The sequence below is a fragment of the Arabidopsis lyrata genome (assembly GCF_000004255.2).
Source record: "Arabidopsis lyrata subsp. lyrata unplaced genomic scaffold ARALYscaffold_1, whole genome shotgun sequence".
Taxonomy (NCBI): domain Eukaryota; kingdom Viridiplantae; phylum Streptophyta; class Magnoliopsida; order Brassicales; family Brassicaceae; genus Arabidopsis; species Arabidopsis lyrata.
This window is the reverse complement of record NW_003302555.1, coordinates 31,520,069-31,537,039: the sequence shown is the minus strand read 5'-3', so window position 1 is coordinate 31,537,039 and position 16,971 is coordinate 31,520,069. Positions and strand designations below refer to the sequence as shown.

The window sequence follows — 16,971 nt, the reverse complement described above, 5'->3', positions numbered from 1 at the left end:
TTAATATCCCGCCTTTTCGCATCGGCCAGCTGCTTCGCTCTGTTGTTAGCCTTCTCTAAATGTTGCTTAAGCTCACCCAACAACTCATCTCTGCTTGCTAATTGCTCATCAACTTCAGCCAAGGTGGAAGCTCCTATCTCGTATGATGGAATTGACGGCGGTTCACGGCCGTACAAAGCCTTAAATGGAGTTGTCCCGGTTGATGAGTGATACGTGGTGTTATACCAAAACTCAGCCCATGGTAAAAGCGAACTCCACTGCTTTGGTCGATTCTGAACAAAGCACCGTAAAAATTGCTCGATGCAACGATTAACGACTTCGGTCTGTCCGTCTGATTGTGGATGGTAAGCGGATGACATCCTTAGTTGAGTTCCTGCCAATTTCCAAAATTCGCGCCAAAACAAACTAACAAAAATAGGGTCACGATCACTCACTATCGACCGTGGCATACCATGGTGTCTCACGATGCTATCCACAAACTTCGCAGCCACTATCTTAGCTGTATACGGATGTGACAATGGTACCAAATGCGCAGATTTCGACAACCTATCCACCACTACCATGATAGTTGTATGACCATCCGACCGTGGTAACCCCTCAATGAAGTCCATTGAGACGTCTTCCCAAAGCTGGTTAGGTATGGGTAATGGCTGTAATAGACCCGCTAGAGCTAGAGAAGAAGACTTAGCTCGTTGACATACGTCACATGCCGCCACATACTCCTTAACGATCCGATGCATGGCCGGCCAATAAAACTGTCTTGCTAACCGCCGATAAGTCCTAAGAACCCCAGAATGACCACCTACGGGCGTGTCATGATGCTCACGTAGAAGTTGAGTTACTAGCGGAGAAGAGGGTGGTATCACAACTCGGTTCTTGTAACATACCAAGTTATTACGCCAAGCGTAGGGATTACCAGGCTCCGTCGTTGCTAGCTTCCCAATCCGCTGCATATACACGTTATCCTTAGCTAGCTTGCGTATGTCGTCCCAAAGTGTGGTGTACTTGACAGAAATTATATTAAGAACCGGGCTTCCCGTGACACGGGACAAGGCATCCGCCACCACGTTAGTACGTCCCGGTTTGTAGGTGATTTCATAATCGTAACCCACTAACTTTCCCATCCATTTCTGCTGGTCCGGCGTCAAAATACGTTGTTCCAACATTTACCGCAAACTACTTTGATCCGTTTGAATAAGGAACCATCGCCCCAACAAGTATGGTCTCCACGTACGAATTGCAATGACAATCGCAAGCATTTCTCGAGCATAAGTTGACCATGACTTCTTTGTGACTCCCAATGATCTACTCATATAAGCGATAGGCCGCTCATTTTGTGATAAGACAGCCCCAATCCCGTCTCCCGAGGCATCTGTTTGAATCACAAACAGTTGGTTAAAGTCGGGTAGCGCCAACGTAGGCGTCGTCGTGAGAGCTGTTTTCAAGGCATTGAAAGCCGCTTCTGCCTCGGCTCCCCATATGAACCCTCCTTTTCGGAGTAAGTTAGTTAATGGCCTTGCAATAACCCCGTAATCCTTAACAAACTTACGATAATATCCCGTCAAGCCGAGAAATCCTTGTAGCTCCGTGATCGTCGTCGGAACCGGCCAGTCTAACATGGCTTGAATCTTGGACTGGTCTACCTTAACCCCTTCGCCGGAAATAATGTGACCCAAATATTCCAACTCTGTTTGTCCAAACTCACATTTTTTCATCTTAACCGCTAGTTTGTGTTGTCGTAGAATCGAAAGAACCTTTTCCACATGTTCAAGGTGCTCCTTCCAACTTGAGCTATAGACGAGAATGTCGTCAAAGAAAACTAACACAAACTGTCGTAATATGGGGCGAAAGATATCGTTCATGAGAGCTTGAAATGTTGAAGGTGCGTTACATAACACGAAAGGCATGACCAAATATTTGTAATGCCCGTTATGAGTCCGGAAAGCGGTCTTAGAAACATCCTCAGGGTGCATTCTCACTTGATGGTAACTCGCAGTTAAGTCCAGCTTGGTGAAATAGATAGCTCCGTGTAGCTCGTCCAGCATGTCATCCACGGTAGGGATTGGAAACCGATCTTTAATTGTTACTGAATTAAGAGCTCTATAATCCATACAAAATCTCCATGTCCCATCCTTCTTTTTTACGAGCAAAACCGGTGATGAAAACGGACTTGAACTAGTTCGAATGATTCCTACTTGCAGCATCTCGTTCACTTGCCTCTCGATCTCATTCTTTTGAGAATGAGCATACCTATACGGACGTACGTTAACCGGGTATGTTCCTTATTTTAACGGAATGTGGTGTTCAATTGTTCTTGATGGCGGTAATTCCGTTGGTTGATAGAATAGGTCATCTTATCTCTTCAACAATGCTCGCATATCATCCGAAATTGGGAGTTGTTTCTCCGCAGTTTGAGAAACGTGAATCGCAAATATGGCCTATCCTTGACGAGCTTCTTTCTCCACCTCTTGCGGCTCCGCCGCCTGCAAGTGTGGCTGCAGCCCCACGAGTTTACGGTCCCTCCCTTCCCATACAAACTCCATGGTTTGCACCTTCCAATCACACACAATCGGACCCAAACTCCCAAGCCATTGTACTCCCAGCACTACATCCAGCCCCACCAATGGTAACGCATACAACGTCATGATGAAATTCACTTCTCCTACCAACACACTCACTCCTTCAAATTTTCCACGGCACTGTAATGGCTTCCCGTCCGCTACCTTCATGGTAAATGGTTTCACCGGTGTCATTGGAAGCTTCAAGTCGCGGATTAACTTTTCACTCACAAAATTATGTGTAGACCCGCTATCTACTAATGCGTTCAACACTTGCCTCCCTATACGTGTCCGAAGCCTAATGGTCTGCGGCGCACTCCATCCGGTCAAAGCATAGGCGGAAATTTTGGCTCCGTCCTCCTCTTGATCTTCTCCGGCGTTAGACTCCTCCTCGTCATTCTCACCTTCCATAATGAACAACTGGGGTTGTTTGCATTTATGCCCTGGTATGAACTTCTCATCACAACTGAAACACAACCCAAGGCTTCGTTTCTTCTTAATCTCCTCCCAGCTCAATTTTCGTGGTGCCCGTGAACCAGTTTCTTTTGGTGGAAACTCGTTCTGGTTTGTACGATTAGCCGCCGTTGGTGTGAATGATCGTTGCACCGGTGCCTTATAGCTAGGCTTCCTTCGTTGGCGCTGAAGTTGCTTATCCTTCATACGTGCCAAATTTAAGACTTCCCGTAGTGATTTCGGTCAGAACATCCTGACACTATCCGCAATAACAGGATCCAAGCCTGCCACAAAGGTACCAATCAAAGCTTTCTGCGTCCACCCCTCAACTTTGTTTTGTAACCTTTCAAAGTCTCGCTAGTATTCTTGTAGTGTACCAGTCTACCAGTCTGCTGAATTTTTGACAAGGCCTCATCGAAATCTTCTCCATCGACGGGTCCAAAATGGACCCATAGTTCTTCTTCAAAACTTGCCATGTCACGTTAGTCGCATCCTCCCGCAGCGCCTTTGACGTTGCTTGCCACCACTCACTGGCTTTTTCCTCCAAGTGGTATGAAGCAAACCCAACCTTCTGCTCTATCGGGGTGCTGTTATAGTCAAAATATTGTTTGACTTTGCTTAACCACGTCGTCGGATCTCCTCCTTTGTAGCGGGGAAAATCCAGCTTCACCAACAGGCCACCTCCGAACGGATTCTGGTTTGTCGCTTGAATCTGGTGGTCGTTATCCGGTTGCCTCTGGGTCGTGCGAGTCGCACTTCCACCTCCTTCACGTCCCGATGTCAACGCTTCCGTCAGCCTCTCCATCGCCTCTTCCAACGATTGGAATTTTGATTTAAATCCCAGGCTCATCTTGGTCACTTCCTCTTTCAACTCCACGAAGTTGGATTCGAAGTCCTCAATCCTCTCTTTGTTACTCATGCTTGATACCACGATTGTTGGTGTCGGATCCCGCACCAGAGGTCCAGGACCAACCAAAGATTGCCATGTAGTCAGGGTAACAGCCCATAAAGGATAAAGCCCATTAGACCCACAAGTCAAAAGAACAGTCGAAGTGGTTATCACCATAAGGAGAATTCGAAGTGATTGCACTTCGATATGAGTCCGACATCAAAGTCACGGTTAATTCGGTTCAAGGACATTTGGGCCAAAAGGCGAGGCCCATGAAGATCAGAGTCAACTCAAATTCAAACGTTAAGCATTAAAAGCAAAAGATCAAAACGGACGCATTTAAGAGGGAATAATTGTACTTAATTAGCCACTTAAATGTCGTTTTACGTATAAGTATAGAGGCCAATGGCCATGTAAAGGGGATCTCTCTCTTGAGCAAGAAATACTATAGCAATTTTTGTAGCAATTCATAAGCCTTTTACATTCTTATTTTTTGTCCCTCAAGAATAATCTTTCCTATTTAATAAAAATACTTGAGTGTGTGAATCCGACATCCACATTTTGGCGCCGTCTGTGGGGATAGAGGATTCTTGAGTGGTCAGATTTTTCTTTACTGCATTCCCGAGATAAGCAGCAATGTCCGGAGTAGACGCCGTTGAGACATCATTGGCTGAAACCCTCAAAGCTATGCAGCAAACCATGTCGGACATATCACAAAAGTTCTCGGATGTGGAAAAGGCTGTCGATACGTTGCAAACATCCCAGGTATCTCTTAGTCAAAACGTCAATACTATACAAACTCGTGTTCGCTCTTTAAGTGCAGGAAATCCTGTGGGAATCCGAAGGAGGATACTCAACTCGCCAAGTTCCGTTGCGCGAAATGAAACCAGCGGACAAACAACTCCTGGTACTACTAATAATGTAGTTCAGCCATTGGATGGAGAGGCACAGCTCGAAGATGAAGCTCAACTTGCAGATCATTACGAGCAGGAAAACCTCGACCAGTTCGAGACTATGAGGAAGGTTAGCCAAGAACTAAAAGAAATGAAGTCAAAATTCCATCAGGCTACAAGTTCGGAGCCGGATATCAATCGAGTCATTGAAGAAGCTAGGCGAACACCTTTCATCTCGCGAATTGCGAGTTTGAGAATCAAAGATTCCCGGAAGCTCAAGTTGGACCCTTACAGCGGATTGGAGGATCCAAAGAGCTATCTCGCAGCTTTTTTGATCGCTGCTGGAAGAGTCGAATTGGATGAAGCTGATGAGGATGCAGGTTACTGCAAGCTTTTTTCGGAAAATCTATGCGGCCAAGCTTTAATGTGGTTCACCCAATTAGAGCCGGGTTCGATCAGCAATTTCGACGAGCTATCAGCTGTATTCTTAAAGCAATATTCCATCCTTATGGATAAAAGCGTTTCGGATGCCGATCTTTGGAACTTATCACAAGGATCAAATGAATCACTTCGAGTTTTCATCACCAAGTTCAAAGGAGTGCTGTCAAAGCTCCCAAGAATCTCACAACAATCAGCTTTATCTGCCTTACGAAAAGGACTGCGACATGATTCAAGATTTAAAGAAGATTTAATACTTCATAAACCAGACACAATTCAGGATGCACTCTTCCGCGCAAACAACTGGATGGAGGTAGAGGACGAAAAAGAAAATTTTGCCAAAAGAAATAAGCAAGAGAAGCCGGCAATCACCGTCCCTACCAAGAAGTTCGAACCCAGGGAGAACAAAGGACCAAAGAAATTTGGGTCGCAACCCTTCAACAGTACCGTCGGAAAGCAATTCCAAGGGAAAGGAAGATCAAACACTTGGGTCCGTGATGAAAGTTTATATTGCGACATTCATAAAGTGACCGGACATTTAACCAAGGATTGTAGCGTTCTTAAAAGGCACCTCGCAGAGCTTTGGGCCAGTGGAGATCTTTCCAAATTCGATATAAAAGATTTTGTGAAGGAATACCACGAAGCAAAGGAAAATTCCAAAGATCAAAATTCCAAAAGACCAAGGTTAACCAACGAGGAAGAACCAAGGAATTCTAAGGGTAAGATCAATGTTATTCTAGGAGGTTCCAAATTTTGTCGAGATTCGATAAGTTCCATCAAGAAACATAGACGAAATGTCCTACTCAAAGCAAGCTTGAGCGAAGAAGTCGATTTTCAAGGTGCATCAATATCATTTAATGAAGAAGAAACGCGGCACCTCGAAAGACCTCATGATGATGCCCTAGTCATTACCCTAGACGTTGCCAACTTTGAAGTATCAAGGATCCTTATAGATACAGGCAGTTCGGTCGACTTGATCTTTTTAAGTACCTTAGAAAGAATGGGAATTAGTCGGGCGGACATAGTAGGACCTCCGTCTCCATTAGTTGCATTCACAAGTGAGTCAGCCATGTCTCTTGGGACAATCAAGCTACCGGTCCTTGCCAAAAAGGTATCGAAGATCGTGGACTTCGTTGTCTTCGATAAGCCCGCAGCTTACAACATCATCCTCGGGACTCCCTGGATTTATCAAATGAAAGAAGTCCCCTTTACATATCATCAATGTATCAAATTTCCAACATCAAGAGGAGTGGAAACAATTCGGGGAGATCAAGAAGCTTCACGGACGTGTTATCTAGCTAGCCACCGTATGAAGATTCAATAGCAATTAACGAAGCCCGCAAAAGAGGGACTAAGAACAAAATTTCCTAGCGGGCAGAAAAAAGATGATGTAGTAATTGAAGTGGTGTTGGAAGAAGACAAACCGGACCGGAAAATTCGAATTGGGGCAACTTTGACTGGCCAAATAAAAGAAGTTTTGATCGAACTTTTGAGAAAAAACATAACATCATTCGCATGGTCAGCGGTAGATATGCCCGGCATAGATCCAAGCATAATTTGTCATGAACTAAACATGGATCCAAGCTTCAAGCCGGTGAAGCAAAAAAGAAGAGAGCTCGGAGTGGAGCGAGCAAAAATAGTAAATGACGAAGTAGATAAACTTTTGAAAATAGGGTCCATAAGAGAAGTGCAATACCCAGAGTGGGTACCAAACACTGTCGTTGTCAAGAAGAAGAATGGGAAAGATAGGGTTTGCATCGACTTCACAGACCTCAATAAAGCATGTCCCAAAGACAGTTTCCCGCTCCCGCATATAGATCGACTTGTAGAATCCACCGCTGGGAATGAGCTGTTAACATTCATGGACGCCTTCTCGGGTTATAATCAAATAATGATGAACCCCGAAGACCAAGAAAAAACGTCATTTATTACTGATAGAGGTATCTATTGTTATAAGGTAATGCCTTTCGGTTTGAAAAATGCAGGGGCAACTTATCAACGGTTGGTTAATAAAATGTTCCACCATCATCTCGGGAAAACAATGGAAGTCTACATAGATGATATGTTGGTCAAATCGTTAAAGAATGAAGATCACGTTAAGCATTTAGAGGAATGTTTTGATATTCTCAATAAATATCAAATGAAGCTGAACCCGGCGAAGTGCACATTTGGCATCCGGAGAATTTCTTGGCTATATCGTGACAGAAAGAGGGATTGAAGCCAATCCAAATCAAATTAACGCCTTTCTGAACATGCCATCTCCAAGAAACATCAAGGAAGTACAACGGTTAACTGGGCGGATTGCGGCTTTGAATCGTTTTATCTCGAGATCAACAGATAAGTCGCTACCTTTCTACCAAATTCTAAAAGGAAACAAAGGATTCCTTTGGGATGAGAAGTGTGAATAAGCTTTTGGGCAGCTTAAGGCATACTTAACCACTCCACCTATACTGTCCAAACCAGAAGTGGATGAAAAACTTTATTTGTACGTGTCGGTTTCAAACCACGCGGTTAGTGGAGTCTTGGTTCGGGAAGACCGCGGGGAGCAGAAGCCAATTTACTACGTAAGCAAGTCAATGACGGATCCGGAAACCAGATACACAATGATGGAAAAACTCGCACTCGCGGTGGTGACTTCGGCTCGGAAGCTGCGCCCATATTTTCAATCCCATCCGGTTGAAGTAATAACCAACCAGCCACTCCGAACAATACTTCATAGTCCAAGTCAGTCCGGACGTTTGGCAAAATGGGCGGTGGAATTAAGCGAGTACGATATAGAATTCAAAAGCTGGATCAGTATGAAGGCTCAGGTTTTAGCAGACTTCTTGACCGAGCTACCAATACCTGGAACGATAGAGCAACCGGAGAAACAAACTTGGAAATTACATGTAGATGGGTCTTCAACAAAGCAAGGATCCGGAGTGGGAATCAAGTTGGAGTCTCCAACATCAGAAATTCTAGAACAGTCATTCTGATTGTTATTCAATGCCTCCAACAACGAGGCAGAATACGAAGCCCTGATTGCCGGACTTCGATTGGCACAAGGAGTTGGAGCTAAGGAAATATTGGCTTATTGTGATTCGCAATTAGTAGTTAACCAGTTTAATGGAGACTATGAAGCCAAGGACTCAAGAATGGAAGCGTACCTCGAAGTGGTGAAGGATCTATCTAAAAATTTCTCGAAATTCGAATTAATCTGCATACCTCGGGGGGATAATACAACTGCGGACGCACTTACCGCATTGGCGTCAACATCAGATCCTGAGTTGAAAAGAGTTATTCCAGTGGAATGCATTTCGGAGCGAAGCATTCAAGACAACAAAGAAACCCTCGTCGTTACAAGGTCTCGAGCAGCGGCACGTGACCGTGGCGAACCAGAGATCGAACCTCCGCCCAACAAACAGAGGAAGTCAAGGGGATCAAACACATCTAACAAGGAACCCGTTGTCTTAGCAGAAGATTTGATTCCAGAAACGATATTAGAAACCGAGCCGTTAATCGAGGAGGATGTTCTTGAACCAAACGAACATCCCGAACCGGAGCCACGAGTATTTCACAAGGTTGACCAAATTCCGGCTAAAGACTGGGGGGCTGACTGGAGGGAGCCAATAAAGCACTACATCATGACAGGCGAGCTCCCAAAGAATAAGTGGCAGGCCAGGAAAATGAAAATCGTTAGCGCGAAATTTTGTCTATCAAAGGATGCATTATATAGATGAGGTGTCAGTGACCCTTACCTATTATGCATTTTTGGGCCCGAAGTCGAAATCGTCATGAGCGAAGTGCATGAAGGATTATGTGGGAGTCATTCATCATGAAGAGCTATGGCTTTTAAAGTTAAAAGAATGGGATACTATTGGCCCACTATGATCACGGATTGTGTTAAATTTGCCCAAAGATGTAAGCGCTGCCAACTCCATGCACCATTGATCCATCAACCTTCGGAGTTATTCTCTTCCATCTCCGCCCCGTACCCGTTTATGAGATGGTCAATGGACATCATTGGACCATTGCACAGATCAACTCGAGGTGTACAATACCTTTTGGTCTTGACGGAATACTTTTAGAAGTGGATTGAAGCTGAGGCATATGTTGGCATCAAGGATTCAGCGGTAAAGGCTTTCATTTGGAAGAATATTATATGTCGACATGGAGTTCCATATGAAATAGTCACCGATAATGGGCCACAATTCATTTCACAAGAGTTTGATGCCTTTTGTGCGGATTGGGGAATCAAAGTCAGTTACTCTACTCCACGATATCCGCAAGGAAACGGTCAAGCTGAAGCCGCGAACAAGACGATATTGAGCAATCTCAAGAAACGTTTGAATCATCTAAAGGGAGGATGGTACGAAGAACTCCAACCCGTCCTATGGGCCTATCGTACAACCCCTAGGCGACTTACCGGAGAAACTCCATTCTCTTTGGTTTATGGCATGGAGGCAGTAGTACCAGCTGAACTCAACGTGCCCGGACTTCGCCGAACAGAAGCACCATTAAATGAGGAAGAAAATTCAGCAATGCTTAATGATTCACTAGATACCATAAATGAAAGGCGTGATCAAGCTTTGATTCGGATTCAGAATTACCAGCAGGCAGCAGCCCGATATTACAATTCTAAAGTTAAAAGTAGGCCGTTCTTCGTGGGAGATTATGTGTTAAGGCGCGTCTTTGACAACAAAAAAGAAGAAGGTGCCGGTAAACTCGGTATTAATTGGGAAGGACCTTACATTATTACCGAAGTAGTTCGGAACGGTGTTTATAGGTTGAAAGACTTAGAAGACAGTCCAGCCAAGCGACCTTGGAATGTGATCAACCTAAATAAGTTTTATGTTTAAAGCTACATGCATTTTTAATGTACATGAACTACGGTGTAGCTTGATCCCGAAATGGGTACGTAGGCAGCTCAGAAACGAGTTCAGCTATTAATAAAAATTTGTTTTATTTCTTTATTAAAGGAAAAGGTTCGGCTATGCGAACATACAAGAGATTGGAAATAGAGCGTTTATTCAAAATGGAATATCCTTCATCGTACACTTCGGATTAGGGAAATCTTGTTGACGAGCAGAACACTTCAAATCCTTGACCAGCAAGATCGAGGATTGGCATCATGCAGTCCGGAATTCGAGCGAAGTCAGAGATTCCAAGCTCGATCCATTCTCCGGGGTGAGAGCCAAGGATGTGAAGATCTCTCGATACCATAGTAAGCCTGCGTTGCATCCGATTAACTCTCTTCCGGAGTCTCCTCTTTTCCAATGTAAGCTTCCAATGTTGAAGCGTAAGTGCCTCTATGAATGCCGTCGCTGTTCCTTGGTCCCTGATTGGGAGATCCCTGATCAGAGCGCACGGAGCTCGGATCTGAGACCTAAAAAAACCACGAGGTGGAAGAGGCTGCCTGTTTGGCTCATTTGGAACGTCTTCGTTTATCATTCCGATCCTGGAAAAGTCGGGCATAGATTCTGAACATCGAAGGTTGAACTCCATACCTGTTAAAATGAAAAAGAGCGGTGAGGAGAAAAGAGAAGTTGAGACTATAATTTATAGGAATGTCATATTCCTAAGTAAGCTGCGGATTCTATCCTAGGAATGGAGTGATTCGCGGAGAGATTTATGCCCTCGAACAGATCCTGCATTACGAGTATTTGAAGAATAAGGAAAATTGCAAATGTTTCCATAAACAAAAAGGGGCCGAAGCCCATTACGAGTGCAAAATAAGTGAAGAAGTTAGAAAACATTTATGGAAGAGGCTTAGGAACAGGCTCCTTCATCGCCGGTTTAGTCTTCGAAGTGGACGCCTTGTTCTTGGCATCCACTTCGGGATGATCCCGAACGCGTTTCTGACTGGTACTGGTCTCCTCCTCGTCTTCTTCCTCGCTATCGGATGGAACGGTATGGACCGGAGCATTCACGGGACCCGGAACTCCTTTAGCACGGAGATACATCCGAAGCATCTTCGGGATCTTAGCGACAGAATCAAAGTTCCGCCATTCCCATTGAAAGGGGTCACTTTCCAAAGCCCGTATCTTCCTCTCCACCCGAGCGATGTGAGCCTCGAGTGTTTGCCTTTTGAGGCCTAGCCGCTGTCTCTCTTCACACCAACGACGGTGTTTGTCGGCGACCTAGCATAAAGATGAATGAATAAGATGAGACAAGAAGTTTTTAGTAAAAGGCGAAAGAATATTAACCTTGTCAATAAATTCGCAAGCCTCTTTCTTCTCCTTTGAAGGAAAGTGAAAGACGGCATGAGGGAAAAGAACGCCGGCCGGTTCAAAGCCGTCACCGGACAAGAAGAGTGGGCTGCCGGGATCAATGGGGGCTATGTTTTCGTTTTCCATTGATATGGTGTTATGAAGTTTCTTGAAGAAAGATCAAAGCCGGACAAACTCCTATTTATAATAGGGTTAAGGTTTGCCTTGGGAATGAAAATTCAATAATGGTGGCGTGCCCTAGTAGTTTAAACCATTTTTGGAAAATCGAGAAAAAGCAATTATTGCATTAAAGACGAGCCGCTTTTCCTACTTTCAAGAAATAAGAAGGGAAAGAGCAACCGTCGCATTAACTACAAAAGTTTCTCAATAAATTTATCGAGTTGACTAAACCCGAAGTGGGGAACTCGCTTTAAGCCGAGCTCAGTTCTCGCATTCTAAAGAGAAAGGTCTGATCAGCCTAAAAATCTCGAAAGCATAACCACAAGGCCACAAAGGGTTAAAAGCGGACTTTGCAAACCCGCACATAATTTTAACCAAACCCCCTTGGGGTCAAAACCAAGAAAGGTTTAAAAGCCTCCTCAGGCAAATATCTTGTTCAAAAGAAATAATAAAGCCTCCTTAGGCAAAAACAAGTTCGAAATTAAGTTTTAAAATTAATGGGACAATTCCCAATTTAAAGTGGACGCAGCCACTATGGAGTAACAGCCACCTCGGACTCCGGCTCGATAGTCGGAGTTTCATTCGCCTCCTTGGCTGGTGCTTGGTCAGATGGAGCTCCTGGTCCGCACTCCACAGTACAACCATCCTCCGGGGTGACCTCCGATGTCACAGGAACTTCGGGTGGGACGACATCTTCCGTCTCACTTGGGCCTGGGAAGGACGGTTCCAGTCAATTTAAAAAAAAACATAAAGTGAGGAAAAGGTAGTAAGAGTCAGGAGCCAAGCGTTACCTGCCCAGTCTAGACCCGATTCACTTATAGGAGGCGATTCAGTGAAGAATTCCTCGAAGTCCTGCGGGTTGAAGGTCGAAGTAGGAAGAGCTGCCAAGCGACTCCGCTTTTCAGAAAGATTAGCCGATAGTTCGGTCCTCTCTTGTACCTCGGAGAAATCTGTTTCATGGATTTGATCCAACAGAATCAGATTGCTCTCATGCTCCTTGATGTCTGATTCTAGATTTGACCTAGCTTTCTCGGTTTGAATGAAGCGGATGGCTCCTTGGATCAACTCCATCCCGCGTCCCTTAACCTCTTTTCTGGCTTTTGATGCCGACCTCGCCAATTCGAAATCACGCAATTTGGTGATCGCCTTGTACTTCGCGTTAAGCTCAGTAAGTTGGTTGTTCAGGGTATCGGCGTTTGATTCGGATTCGTGAAGCCTACCCTGAACACCAGAAAGCTCATCCTAGAGTTTGAAGTTCTGGTCGTACTGGTCCTGCAGCTCCCCCTTTAACTTCGCAAGCTCGGATGTTAGATTGTCGACCTTGTCCTCCATATCGTGCTTGGAGCCGGTAGAAGAGCTTAGTTCAGCCTCAAGAGCAGAAAGCTTTTTCTTCCACGCGTCAATCTCCTTTTCCCGACCAATGACCAGCCCCTCATAATGTTCAATCATGTCATTAAGCTCACCGTTAGCCTGGCATTATGCATAAAACCGGGATGGTCAGTCATTTCGAAGAACGGCAGCACAATCAGAAAAATAAAGCGGAACTAACCCGAGATGAATGATGAGCATGAAGCAAATAGCGTTCACGAATCGCAGGGCGCCACTTGTTGAAGTCTAGCAGGATCGAGCCCGATCGGGTCTTGAAGCATCGGAAGACGCTGCCTTCTTTCTCCATAGCTGCGAAGGAGGAAGAGTTGTAAAAATTGGAATCTTAATAGAGACAAAAACTTTTAAGTATGTGTAAATCACCAAACCTGAGAGCGATTTGACTTGAGGGACAAGAGTAGGCTTTAACCTCGAGGAAGCATCTTGAGATTCAGAATCTCCCTTTTTAGGAGATGCACTCCGAGCAGTCTTCTCGCTGTCAGGCTGGGAAGAAGAAGACATATCAACAGGTCGAGGAGGACCCATTGGTTCAGTGGGAGGGGATGATCGAGGTGAACGGTCAGTCCGGGCCCTTGATTTCTCCCTTCGCGGAGAAGAGTCACTACGGGATGACTTGTCTCTCTTCCTGCGAACCAAGTTCTTAAGTGGTTCATTGCTAAAATCGTCTTGGGGAGGACGAGGAGAATCACGACGAGGAGATCGCTCTCTCCGAGGAGAACGTTCGTCATGACGTTCGCGACGAGGTGTTAACCTATAAGAAGCAACGGATCTGGCTCCCTCGGTGCTGTTATCATCAACCAGCAGGGTCCTGCTGTAGTCTTTTTTGTCAATGGCGGCCGCAAGGAACGCCTTGTTTTCATCACAAGCCTCTGCTATCGGCTTGGAGAGTTTCTTACGCTGGGCAGTAAGGGCCCGAGCTGACATTCCCTGAGTTGAGGGAGGAGGCGGAAGACGATGGAGTAGATTGGGAGGACTCATCCTGAGTTTTCGGTTGGCCTCGACGAACCGATCGAGGGTGAAAGAGTTCCAAAGGGTTTCCCCTTCAAGGATTGTTTTGAAGAACTTGACGAATTCTTCAGTCGGAAGAGTCGAAGCGATGACAGCTGCGAAGTGAAAACAACGAGTTTGGTCAGTAAAAAATAAAACAACCAAGGAAGGAATATACGACCTAATTTCTACCAGGCTTCGCAGACCACTTCGATGGGAGTACATCGGAAAGATTTCCAATTGAAGCAGGAGTTTTCCTAATCAGGAACCAAGGATGATGCCAGTTTTCATCTTTGTTCGGGAGATGCGAAATGACGTTCCTGTTGGCATTCGGATACGCCGAGAAGTACCCTGTTTTCTTTGATGAACTCCTTACACTTAGGAGTTCATTCAGCTCGGGGACTCCGATGACGTAGCCAGCCTCTGCCGCAACGGTTATAATCCTGAGGATGGTTCGGAGGAGATTGGGGGTTAGTTGAGGTAAAGCAATCTCAAGAGCCGCCAAGAATCGAACTAGGGCTTCGGGAAGGGGGAAGGTCAATCCGCAGCCCTTGAAGTAGATTTCGTAAACACAAAAGTACCCGTCGCGGTGGTTCTCCGGGGATTCCGTAGGATCGGCTATCTGTGCCTCCGCTATGATTCCAGGAGGAATTTGACAAAGCCCCTTTAATCGCTCAAGGGATTGAAGAGTACAGGTGGATTTGTAATGAGGACCGGCAATATCGTTAGGACGAGTGCATTCGTCATTGCTAGAACGCCTCTCATCGTAAGACGGAGATTCAGGTCTCTCAGAATCGGAAGTCATCGGAGAAAAATGAAAAATTCAAGATCCGGCGAAGAGAGGTTCGGCGAAGAAAAGTAGAGAGAAGTTTTGATTAAAGCACAAAAGTAAAAGAAGAAAATGATGGTGAGAAGAAGTTACCTTACACAAGCTAAATGATGAAACCGCCTCGGAAGTTGTGTGGGAAGTGGGAAGGTTTTTCCTGTTTTAATAGTAATTAATTACTATACGGTCATAATGATGACATATATCATTCGGTTAAAAATGGCTAGTGCCGAAATTAAAGGAGTGATGAGATTTTCGGCGGGAAATCAGAAAGATTCTCGAGCGCAATCTTTGGTCATTTAAGCATTTAAAGTCCTTCGAATTGGAATGGCACTTCGAAGAACTTGGGGGGCTAATTGTTGGTGTCGGATCCCGCACCAGAGGTCCAGGACCAACCAAAGATTGCCACGTAGTCAGGGTAACAGCCCATAAAGGATAAAGCCCATTAGACCCACAAGTCAAAAGAACAGTCGAAGTGGTTATCACCATAAGGAGAATTCGAAGTGATTGCACTTCGATATGAGTCCGACATCAAAGTCACGGTTAATTCGGTTCAAGGACATTTGGGCCAAAAGGCGAGGCCCATGAAGATCAGAGTCAACTCAAATTCAAACGTTAAGCATTAAAAGCAAAAGATCAAAACGGACGCATTTAAGAGGGAATAATTGTACTTAATTAGCCACTTAAATGTCGTTTTACGTATAAGTATAGAGGCCAATGGCCATGTAAAGGGTATCTCTCTCTTGAGCAAGAAATACTATAGCAATTTTTGTACCAATTCATAAGCCTTTTACATTCTTATTTTTTGTCCCTCAAGAATAATCTTTCCTATTTAATAAAAATACTTGAGTGTGTGAATCCGACATCCACAACGATGGTGCGGTCCGAGTCAAGCAAAAACACAAGCTCTAATACCAAATTGATAGGTCCCAATCAGAGTTTTAAAGAACAAACGACACAAGGGTTTTTAGCTATGAAATCTTATACCTTTCTCATTAGTTTCCAGCAGTATTTATAGAAAAATAATACATAGAAGATAAAATCAAATCAACACCAAATCTTAGAAAACCCTAACAACTCTTTACGGCCAAGTAATCTTAAACCGCCTAATCGTTATAACGCGGGTTGGGCCGTCTCACACGGACAGGCCTGGCATCTCTCTCACGCGGCCCATCACTTCTCGAGCCATGTCGCTAAAACACTAGGATGAAGGTCTGTCAGAAGTTCTGACTCAGAACCAATACAAGAGAAAAAAACATGGAAGAGATGTGAAGCTCTTGAGTAGTTTGAATTGGAGAGTTTGCAAGATATGGTCGCTGGGGATTTTGGCCTTGCAGGTCAAGTCACCTACTCTGTTCAGAAAGCTTCTATCTATCGAGAGAAAGCTTATTCAATCAACCAAAAAAGTGATAGATTATGGAGTTGTGCCTCGGTTTGATGAGTTTTTTAAAGGAAGAAGATTACCCATTCAGTTTGAGGCAGCTTGGACTCTAACGTACATTGCATCTGGACCAACGGATCAAACAGAGGTTATCATAGATAGCAATGATGTACCAATCTTTGTCTAACTGAACCTTCTTCTTTAACTGGTTGTGTCTCTCTTTTATTATTGATAGATCTGTTTAGACGAATTCTTCCTTTAAATTTTTAAAGAGTCTCATATTTCAAAATTTTCAACCGGTTAATCTTTCTTTTTTTTTTTGTATGAATGTAAAATTATATTCACCCAAAAAAAAGACTGTTTTACAATGAATGCAACTTTTAAAGCCAAATGTTCAAAACAATTTGATAGAGAAAACAACATTAGATGAGAAAACTAGTAATTGTGAGATTGGAACCAAAACTGCATTCCACCTTCGTAAGCACCTGTCAATGCCATGGTGCTTAACCGATTACGGACACTTTTATCGATCGTTCTCGTAAGCTTATGGGCAGGTGTTGGTGTCTCTCCATGACGACGACCATTACGCTCCCGCCATAGACTATGGATGGTGAGTTGAAAAACATACCTCAATGTGAAAGTGTGTAGTGGTGATATAGACGAAACCGTAATCAAAGGAAGTAGAGATCTCCAACACGTAGTGAACCTATGATCAAGGATCCCCTGGGCTAGAGCTGACCAAACTTGAGAGGAGTAAGAGCAAGAGAAGAACAAGTGATCGCTTGACTCTAC

General features: G+C 44.5%; 1 pseudogene; it reads right to left on the bottom strand.

Moving 5' to 3' along the window:
- Positions 1-12,131: 12,131 nt before the first annotated feature.
- On the bottom strand, positions 12,132-14,777 carry LOC110225366 (annotated as a pseudogene).
- Positions 14,778-16,971: the final 2,194 nt, after the last annotated feature.